This window comes from Entelurus aequoreus, linkage group LG23 (assembly GCF_033978785.1).
Source record: "Entelurus aequoreus isolate RoL-2023_Sb linkage group LG23, RoL_Eaeq_v1.1, whole genome shotgun sequence".
NCBI classification, from domain to species: Eukaryota; Metazoa; Chordata; class Actinopteri; order Syngnathiformes; family Syngnathidae; genus Entelurus; species Entelurus aequoreus.
The window spans coordinates 13,225,287-13,236,186 of NC_084753.1; positions in this window are offsets into that span (position 1 = coordinate 13,225,287).

Below are 10,900 nucleotides of genomic sequence, written 5' to 3' on the forward strand. Positions count from 1 at the left end.
GTCAGCATTGTCACAGTCAGTACGCGTAGATCGATCCATGAATTGGTGGTGTCGATACCAGCACACATTTTTCATCCATCATCCCTCCCGTCTTTTGACATCCTTTCTCCCTCTGATCCTTTCCTTTTACTGTCATGTGCTTGCTCCCTGCTCATGTATTTTTATGACTCCTTCCTTCCATCATGTCCTGCCCCTCCCTCTTTGCCTTCACACTATTCCCACCCTGCCTCGTCTTCCCACTTCAGGTCCCCCCTCCTCTCCGTCCAGGGTGAATTGGTACCCTCTTAAGCTTGTCAGGGGTTCACTTCCAAATCAACCTCCCTCAGCTGCACTTGTTCATCACACACACACACACACACACACACACACACACACACACACATTCTTGTATTTCTTACCTTCTTGAGACCTCCAAAAAATTCCTACCTCTTTAGGACCACCCTTTCTAGATATATAAAGATTTGTATTTACAACATTAATATTATATACGGACTATGAAAACATAAAAAAGCTTGTTGTGAAAAATGAGTTGGAATTTCACAAGAAAAAGGTCACAATTTCACAAGAAAAACTTGGAATTTTGGCAGTATTTTAATGAAAGTGCTAATTTTACTCAACGTAAGTCAAAATTTTAGAAGAAAAGCTGAACATGTTTGCAATATTATGATAAAAGTTGGAATTTAACTCAATAACAGTCGCAATTTTACAAGAAAAGCTTGGCAAAAATGTTGCCAACTTTATGAAAAGAGTTGTCATTTTACTCGACAAAAGTCACAATCTTAGAAGAAAACTTTAACATTTTTGCAATATTATAATAATAGTTGGAATTTTACTTGGCAAAATTATGACAAAAGTCATAATTTACTCAAAAAATGTCACTATTTTACAAGAACAACAAAAAAATCGGTAATCTGATACAAGTCAGAATTTTATATGACCATTTTGCATCAAAAAGTAATAGTTTTACATAAAAAAGTAATGCTTTTATGACAAAACTTTGCAATATTACAGAAACTGAAAGAATTTGAGAAATCGTTCCCAATTTTATAAGAAAAAACACATTGTGAAAAAAAGACTCACCAGTTTATTTTTATATTTTTGAATTTTTTGTTTTTAATTAGTTTTTAATCTTCGTTATTTACTTCAAGTTATTACAGTATGTCCCTATTAGAGATGCGCGGTTTGCGGACACACCCGCGGAGTCCGCGGATAATCCGCGGGTCGGGCGGGTACATGACGCAAAAAATAGATTTTAAATAGATTCGGGTGGGTGGCGGTTGAACCAATTCGAAAATATATATACATAGTTAAATGTATAAAGAGAATCCTTCCTATGCGTCCCAGCAACAATTGAGTGGCGCAAGTGAGCGCTCCTTCAGCGCAGCAGGGCGCATTCTAGAGGCCTGGCGCTCTCGCCTGAATCCCGGCACTGTAGATGCCATTTTATTCCTGCATAGTGCTAACAAAAAAAAAAGTAAGTAGACATATGGTTGGATATGTTAAACGAATTAGTCTACGTTACCTAGGCTATACCAAATAAGCCCATGTCTAACCTATATTGAGTTTGGTCAGCCGAATATTGTGATGGTTACGTGTTGTTTGGGCGCACTACAATGCAAAGGAATTAAGGCAATTGCGTTGTTTATTGTGGTTTTTTTTCTATTGGAGATATACTACTGTGTGTTAATTATTTGGCCTCGCTTTCAAGTGAAGCGCATCTCCGATTGGCTACAATGTAAGGCTATTTAGCCTGCTTTGTTTGTCGCGACCGTCTATTTTCATTATACCGTATTTCCTTGAATAGCCGCAGGGGCGCTAATTAATTTAAAACCTCCTGTCACTCCGGCGTTTACCGGAAACCGGCGGGATGGCCGTGCATGCGGTAATTATTTTAAAACCCTCTTCTCACTCCGGCGTGTACCAAAAGGAATGCGGTAAATTTAGGCGTGCGCTTTGAGTGTGATGTAAGCATACCATCATGAAAAGCACATTTAATAAAAAAAACGTTATTATGGTCTTACCTGTACTTATAAATGGAGTCCATTTGCAGCTCCTTCTGACCAAAAGCATCGATAACTTGTTTATAGAAGTCTTCCTTATTTTCTTTCTTCCGTTTTAAAAGTCTCTCTGTCTCGATGGAGATATTCCTTTAATTATTACCTCCTGCTTCGATTGAAAGTCCAGTTTAGAAAACTGTTTTATTTTAGATACCGGTATGTAATCCTCCTTGTTAAAAGTTCAGGCAGAGGAAAAAAAAAAAAATGTCTTGCTGCGTGTGTTCACTTCTTCTGCAGTACCGGAAGTCGCAAGAAGGATCACTAGCGCGGCAGCGCCCTCTACCACCAGGAGGCGGGAGTCATTTCATGACTCATACAGTATTTGACACACGCAGCTACGGTATATTAATAAAACATAGCTGCTTACTGTTCTTTTTAGCATACTGTCAATAGCTATGACCTTAAATCCTACTGAATACCGGTAGCTCTTTATCTTTTTTCCTTTGTGCGATTGCAAACTACTGAAAGCAACTTCCTCCATTTTGAAAATGAGGACAGATAAAGCGTCACTCGTGACGTAACGAATTTGACCCGGTGGAAGTTCTAGCCATATGCTAAATATTTTGCGAAACGAGTTTGAGCCGGCGAAAATTATAGACATGCGATAATAAAATTAATATTTTGCGAAACGAATTTGATCCGGCGTCAATAATGAACCGGCGATAAGGCCAAGCATGCGTTAATTATTTTGAGAAACGAGTTTGACCCGGCAGTAATTCTAGACGTGCGAATACTGTATTCCCTGCGCCAATTCAAGGAAATACGGTAATTCAATTATTATTATTGATTTAATTTATTTTTGTTTAAATAGGGATGACGTACATATGTTATTGTATAATTTAAGTTTGTGCGCGTGATTGACAGCCTAAGGCTTATGAGGCACTTTTTTTTTCTTTTTTTAAATTTCAACTTAAAAACGTATGAGCCTATGCCTATGCCTACAACATAGGCTATGTGTTTATCTTTATTTTCCTGCCTGTCGTTGACAATGGAGATTGTCTGATATTTTGTCATGGCTGCAGATCAATCAATAAAGGTTCATCTTTGTCGCAAAATTGTTCACTCTTTCACTGTGCACCCCGCCCTCGTCCCTATTTGAGCATTATAACGTTAACAAGTTAATATTCATTGAAATAAATCCAGAACATTTTTTTTACCTAACGAAAATATAGGCCAAGTCTTTTGTAAAACATTTTTTTAACTTCTTAAAAGCATCGTTCTGCTTGCTGCAACTGCACACACAAAGTGTGAGGAACGCACTCCTGATCTGAGGGCATTGGCAACAATAGTCAACACTTTCTTAATGGAAATGACAATAATATTATAATAATGATAAATAATATTATCACGCATTAATATCTCTTAGCCTCTAATGCGTGGCCAAGACATATTAATGCGTGGCACGCATTGAATGTCTCTGCTGCATTGGATCAGTCTCCTTTCTTTAACCTCACTAATGCCTTGCACCGTCTATATTAGATATATAACAACGGGCCGGTGGCGGGCGGGTGTGGTTTTGATAAAATGTTGGTTCGGGTGGATGGCGGGTGGATGACGACTTTTGTGATGCGGTTGCGGATGAAATAATTGCGCATCTCTAGTCCCTATATACATATTTATTTATTTATTTTTAATACATTTTGGCCAAAGGGGGCGCATTTCAATTTCTTACACACACTTGTTATTTCATATGTTGACCAGAAGGGGAGCACTTTTAAAACCGACGCACAGTCAATTTGAAAAATCCCTCCTTTTTGGGACCACCATAATTTTGATAGATTTCACCACCAGGGGTGCAAATGAGACATTCTCTATTAGATCCAATGGTTTTCCGTATTGGGACCATGATTTATGTCCTAACTTAAATTGTTCGCCGGTCCTCATATGGAAGGTACTTTTCCTTGTTGATGTCTCAAGAAGGGTAGAAATACAAGAACACACACACAGTCTGGGATGGCGTTGCCTCTCCTCTCCATGGAGACACACATGACACATTTGGTGTGTGTGTGTGTGTGTGTGTGTGTGTGTGCGTGTGTGTGTGTGTGTGTGTGTGTGTGTGTGTGTGTGTGTATTTGTGTGTGTGTGTGTTTGTGTGTGTGTGTGTGCGTGTGTGTGTGTGTGTGCGTGATTGACTTGGCTCTTGCTGGTCTGTCCCAGGCTCAGTATGGATGCCAGATTTCAGTCTCTATGAGGGTTGGACTTGAGATGATACATGGGAACATCTAACTAAGGTCCAGCTTAATCCCGGTCAGCCGGGGCTGCTATTGTAGTTTTCCATACATACAGGGTCAAATGATCATAAAACCTTTATCGACTGCACTGGTCATTTTTCTCAATCACAAAAGTGTAAAAAAAAGTTAGCCACATTGGCAAAGTTATTAAAAAAAAAAAATATTTTTTAAAACCTGCAACTTTTTACGTTGTGGATTATATTGAGTCATGTGTGTTTCTATAGTGCACGATATAGGCTATATTTAATGGCTGGTGGGAGGACCACAACAATACAAAACTGCAACTTTCCAGACTTTGGGGGTTATTTTGAGTCATTTTGTTTATATCTGTTGTGCACAATGGAGGCTATAATTAATGACTGGGGAAGGACTTCAAAGACTTCAACCGTGTAGTACTGCAACTTTCCCAAACCTGGTGGATTATTTTGAGTCCTGTGTGTTTCTATAGTGCATGATGGAGGCTATATTTAATGACTACAACTCTGTAGTACTGCAACTTTCCAGATTTTGAAATTTCGGGTAATTGTGTTTATATCTGTGCTGCACAATGGAGGCTGTACTTAAATGGCTTCAACAGTGTAGTACTGCAACTTTCCAAACCTTGTGGATTATTTTGAGTCATTTTGTGTATTTCTATGATGCATGGTGAAGGGCGCTTTAATTAATGACTGGTTGGAGGATTTTAAGATTTCAACACTGTTGTACTGCAACCTCTCAAACGTAGATTATTTTGAGTCATGTTTATTTCTGTTGTGCATGATGGAGGCTATAATTGATGACCGGTGGGAGGACCGCTACTCTATAGTACTTGTAATTTTCCAAACTTTGTGGATTATTTTGAGACATTTTTCATATCTGTGGTGCATGATGTAGGCTATAATTAATGACTGGTGGGAGGACCACAGCTCTGTCATACTTCAATTTTCCAAACTTTGTGGATTATTTTGAGTCATTTGTTATATCTGTGGTGCATGATGGAGGCTATAATGAAGGACTGGTTGGAGGACTTCAACACAGTAGTGTTGCAACTTTCCAAATTTAGTGGATCATTTTGAGTATTTCTTTTATATATCTGTGGTGCATGATGGAGGTTATAATTAATGACTGGTGGGAGGACCGCAACTCTGCAGTACTGCAACATTCCAAACTGTGTATTATTTTGTGTCATGTTGTTTATATCTGTGGTGCATGATGGAGGCAATAATTAATGACTGGTGGTAGGACTTCTTCTCAGCACTTGGACCTTCCTAATTTTTTGGATTATTTTGCGTAATGTAGTTTATATCTGCGGTGCATGCTGGAGGCAATAAATAATGACTGGTGGGAGTACCATAACTCTGTCATACTTCAACTTTCCAAACTTTGTGGATTATAAAAATAAAAAAATAATCATATTTGTGATGCATGATGGAGGCTGTAATTAATGACTGGTGGGAGGACAACAACTCTGTAGTACTGCAACTTTCCAGATTTTGAAATTTCGAGTAATTGTGTTTATATCTGTGCTGCACAATGGAGGCTGTACTTAAATGGCTTCAACAGTGTAGTACTGCAACTTTCCAAACCATGTGGATTATTTTGAGTCATTTTGTGTATTTCTATGATGCATGGTGAAGGGCGCTTTAATTAATGACTGGTTGGAGGATTTTAAGATTTCAACACTGTTGTACTGCAACCTCTCAAACGTAGATTATTTTGAGTCATGTTTATTTCTGTTGTGCATGATGGAGGCTATAATTGATGACCGGTGGGAGGACCGCTACTCTGTAGTACTTGTAATTTTCCAAACTTTGGGGATTATTTTGAGACATTTTTCATATCTGTGGTGCATGATGGAGGCTATAATTAATGACTGGTGGGAGGACCACAGCTCTGTCATACTTCAATTTTCCAAATTTTGTGGATTATTTTTAGTCATTTATTATATCTGTGGTGCATGATGGAGGCTATAATTAAGGACTGGTTGGAGGACTTCAACACAGTAGTGTTGCAACTTTCCAAATTTAGTGGATCATTTTGAGTATTTCTTTTATATATCTGTGGTGCATGATGGAGGTTATAATTAATGACTGGCTCTGCAGTACTGCAACATTCCAAACTGTGTGGATTATTTTGTGTCATGTTGTTTATATCTGTGGTGCATGATGGAGGCAATAATTAATGACTGGTGGTAGGACTTCTTCTCAGCACTTGGACCTTCCTAATTTTTTGGATTATTTTGCGTAATGTAGTTTATATCTGCGGTGCATGCTGGAGGCAATAAATAATGACTGGTGGGAGTACCATAACTCTGTCATACTTCAACGTTCCAAACTTTGTGGATTATAAAAATAAAAAAATAATCATATTTGTGATGCATGATGGAGGCTATAATTAATGACTGGTGGGAGGACAACAACTCTGTAGTACTGCAACTTTCCAAACCTTGTGGATTATTTTGAGTCAGTTTGTCAAGTTCTATAGTGCATGATATAGGCTATAAGTAATGACTGGCGGAGGACTCACAAGGCTCCAACACTCTAGTGTTGCAATTTTCCAAACTTTGTGGATTATTTTGAGTCATTTTGTTTATTTCTATGGTGCATGGTGGAGGCAATAACTCATGACTGGTGGAAAGACTTCAAAACTGTAGAACTGCAACTTTCCAAACTGTGTGGACTATTTTAAAGTTAAATTTAAAGTACCAACATTTGTCACACCCACACTAGGTGTGGTGAAATGTGTCCTCTGCATTTGACCCATCCCCTTGTGATTTAACCCCCAATTCCAACCCTTGATGCTGAGTACCAAGCAGGGAGGTAATGGGTCCCATTTTTATAGTCTTCGGTATGACTCACCCGGGGTTTGAACTCACGACTAGTGATGTCCGATAATATCGGCCGATAAATGCTTTAAAATGAAATATCGGAAATGATCGGTATCGTTTTTTTTAATTATCGGTATCGATTTTTTTAAATTTATTTATTTTTATTAAGTCAATATAAAAAACACAAGATACCCTTACAATTAGTGCACCAACCCAAAAAACCTCCCTACCCCATTTACACTCATTCACACTCATTGACACAAAAGGCTTGTTTCTTTCTGTTATTAATATTCTGGTTCCTACATTATATATCAATATATATCAATACAGTCTGCAAGGGATACAGTCCGTAAGCACACATGATTGTCCACTAATAGTACTAACCTTCAACAGTTAATTTTACTCATTTTCATTAATTACTAGTTTCTATGTAACTGTTTTTATATTGTTTTACTTTCTTTTTTATTGAAGAATTTTTCTTGGATTTATTTATCTTATTTTATTTTATACATTTTTTTAAAAAGGACCTTATCTTCACCATACCTGGTTGTCCAAATTAGCCATAATAATGTGTTAATTCACAACTGTATACACTACCGTTCAAAACTTTGGGGTCACATTGAAATGTCCTTATTTTTGAAGGAAAAGCACTGTACTTTTCAATGAAGATAACTTTAAACTAGTCTTAACTTTAAAGAAATACACTCTATACATTGCTAATGTGGTAAATGACTATTCTAGCTGCAAATGTTTGGTTTTTGGTGCAATATCTACATAGGTGTATAGAAGCCCATTTCCAGCAACTATCACTCCAGTGTTCTAATGGTACAATGTGTTTGCTCATTGGCTCAGAAGGCTAATTGATGATTAGAAAACCCTTGTGCAATCATGTTCACACATCTGAAAACAGTTTAGCTCGTTACAGAAGCTACAAAACGGACCTTCCTTTGAGCAGATGGAGTTTCTGGAGCATCACATTTGTGGGGTCAATTAAACGCTCAAAATGGCCAGAAAAAGAGAACTTTCATCTGAAACTCGACAGTCTATTCTTGTTCTTAGAAATGAAGGCTATTCCACAAAATTGTTTGGGTGACCCCAAACTTTTGAACGGTAGTGTATATCGGTATCGGTTGATATCGGTATCGGTAATTAAGAGTTGGACAATATCGGATATCAGCAAAAAAGCCATTATCGGACATCCCTACTCACGACCTACCAATCTCAGGGCGGACACTCTAACCACAAGGCCATTTTGAGTCATTAGGTTTATTTGTCTGGTTAATAATAGGACATGTATCTTGCATGTTGGCATGTATGTATCATATGTTTGTTTTTTTATGTTTACTTCTATTATGCAAGGCGACGCTCAACAATAATAACTGGTGGGAGGAGCAATTCCGTGGATAATAAGAGCTCAGAGCACTCGTTAAGCGAACCAGACTTTGAGCATGAAGTTGGTCCAAGCACTGCAAAAATTGCTCAGTTAATCCATGGCTGGCTGAACACAGGTCTTCCGTATCCTGAGAGCCAAAACTCACCTCGTTTTTATCCCAAAACTTTGGATGAAAACAACCAACCAATCAGAGGAGGGGTTGACTGCATAAGTGATGACTGCTAAGATGATGATTATTTCTTCATATGCCGCGTCCCTCCATCGTGTTCTGCAATGGCCGACACAACAGCAGTCAGGTGGAGTGTCGCTCTTCTTGCATTATGTAACTCTCCCCCCCCGCCCAAATTAGATCCAACTTCAAATAAATGAAAACCAAGCCGCTGGTTGGCTCCTTTCCCCCCCGCCGATATAAATAGCATCCTCGAATCTTATCTAGAAACCGTGTTGTGGAGAGGAGAGGCTTTGAAACGCGGCCCCGACGATTAGGATCCCATTGTTCCGCTCCGCACCCCCTCCCTGCCCTCCCCCGGCTGCTTACAGTAAGCCCGGGGATCCGTGTGTGGATGCGGCGTCTGAGCGCGTACGCCTCGCACATGTGTACCCTGGCATCGGCGTGGCACGCTGATGAAGATGGCGGCCATGATAGCATGTGCGTTTGTGAGTTAATTGGTGTGTGTTTCTTTGATGAAGGCTGCTGCGCTTCTGCTGCTTACCCCACTGATCCTCTCAGAATTAACAAGGTTGCTAAGATACATTGGGCTTATATTAGATTACTTTATATGCGGTTATTGCTGTTACTATATTTTACTCGCCGCACTCAAGCCTTTATTAATTAGAAAATGCAGACGCTGGCGCTCCTCTCCTGGTGTGGAGAGGGGGTTTTAGCACGGAAAGCCCTCGAGTTAGATGTCTACCCCACCCCATTACAATCTGGAGGCGGATCCATACCTCCATTTATCATTAAATCATTTAATCCAAGGCCTTGGGCCCTGTGTTTCCGTTCAGCACGAAACAAGCCAGTAAAAAGAAGGAGACAAGAAGCAGTGTGTAAAAGAGGTGTTGTCCTCCCTACCGGTCTTGACGTCTGACCTCCATACTGGTTTCTCCAAGCTGGAGGGCCATTGGCGCTGCAACAGGAAACAATAGTGATACCAAGTGGACTGGCGAGACGAAAGGCTGCAATGCTCAATCTAATTTGCCTTTATGTTGAACAACTTGTCTGTTTTGGGACCAAAACAAGTTGTGGGGTTATTGAAGCTTGCAAGTGCATAGGTCATCATTTTAGAGATGGCCGCAGTTTCGAGAGCTCAAGGTCTCAGGGGCCGGACATCAACATTTGGATGTTTCTAGAGAAAGTGCCTCTGCAGGTTATATTCCTTTGCGACTGTGTTCACTTATATACGAAGTTAATTTGTAAATAAGACACAGGACTGTCAATAAATGCATTATTCTGCCCTCACTACTCGTTTCCAGCGTGTGCAGCTAGACAGATAGTTGACAGTACAACGTAACAGAAGCTAAGTTTTGTTGATGATTGATGTTCTTTCTTTATTATTTTTCGTCCTCAGTTTTATTTATTTTTACGTCTTTCTTTACGTACAAAAGTATGTGCTCAGTGGCCTTGTGGTTAGAGTGTCCGCCCTGAGATCGGTAGATTGTGAGTTCAAACCCCGGCCGAGTCATACCAAAGACTATAAAAATGGGACCCATTACCTCCCTGCTTGGCACTCAGCATCAAGGGTTGGAATTGCTGGTTAGTTGGGGGTTAAATCAACAAAATGATTCCCGGGCGCGGCTACCACTGCTCCCCTCACCTCCCAGGGGGTGAGGGTGATGGGTCAAATGCAGAGGATAATCTCTCTGTGTGTGACAATCATTGGTACTTTAACTTTTAACTTTTTTTTTATAACGTACATTGTGTATTTTACATTAAAAAATCTCCATTGTGTATGTTACATAAATAAAATGGAAGGTTTAGTGTTATTACACACAGCAAACATTGTACACATGTGGTGTGACACAATTAAGCCCAAGATGTAGCTTTATTGCCCTCTGCCGGTCAAATTCTGCGCTACATGTATTTAACCAGTTTTGATCGCCAGACTTCAAGAGCCAAAAACACGACCACGAAAATTAAAGACATCACAAAGTCAGCAATTTCAATACATTCATACTTTGATGTCCAGTCGCTGTTAAAAGTCTGATTTTTGCGATTTATTTAGATTTTTTCCAGTGTCGATGGTGCCATCTTGTTCTACTCACCCACTGCTGCTTCACTGTGACACATATGCTTCGCTGTTGCCCCCTGCGGGGTGGCGAAAGTACTGCATACATGAGCAATCCTGTTTTGAATGGCTTCATCAAGCCTTTTTGGGTGTTGCTCAGCGGGCCAAATTAAAAGCTTTGGCTGGTC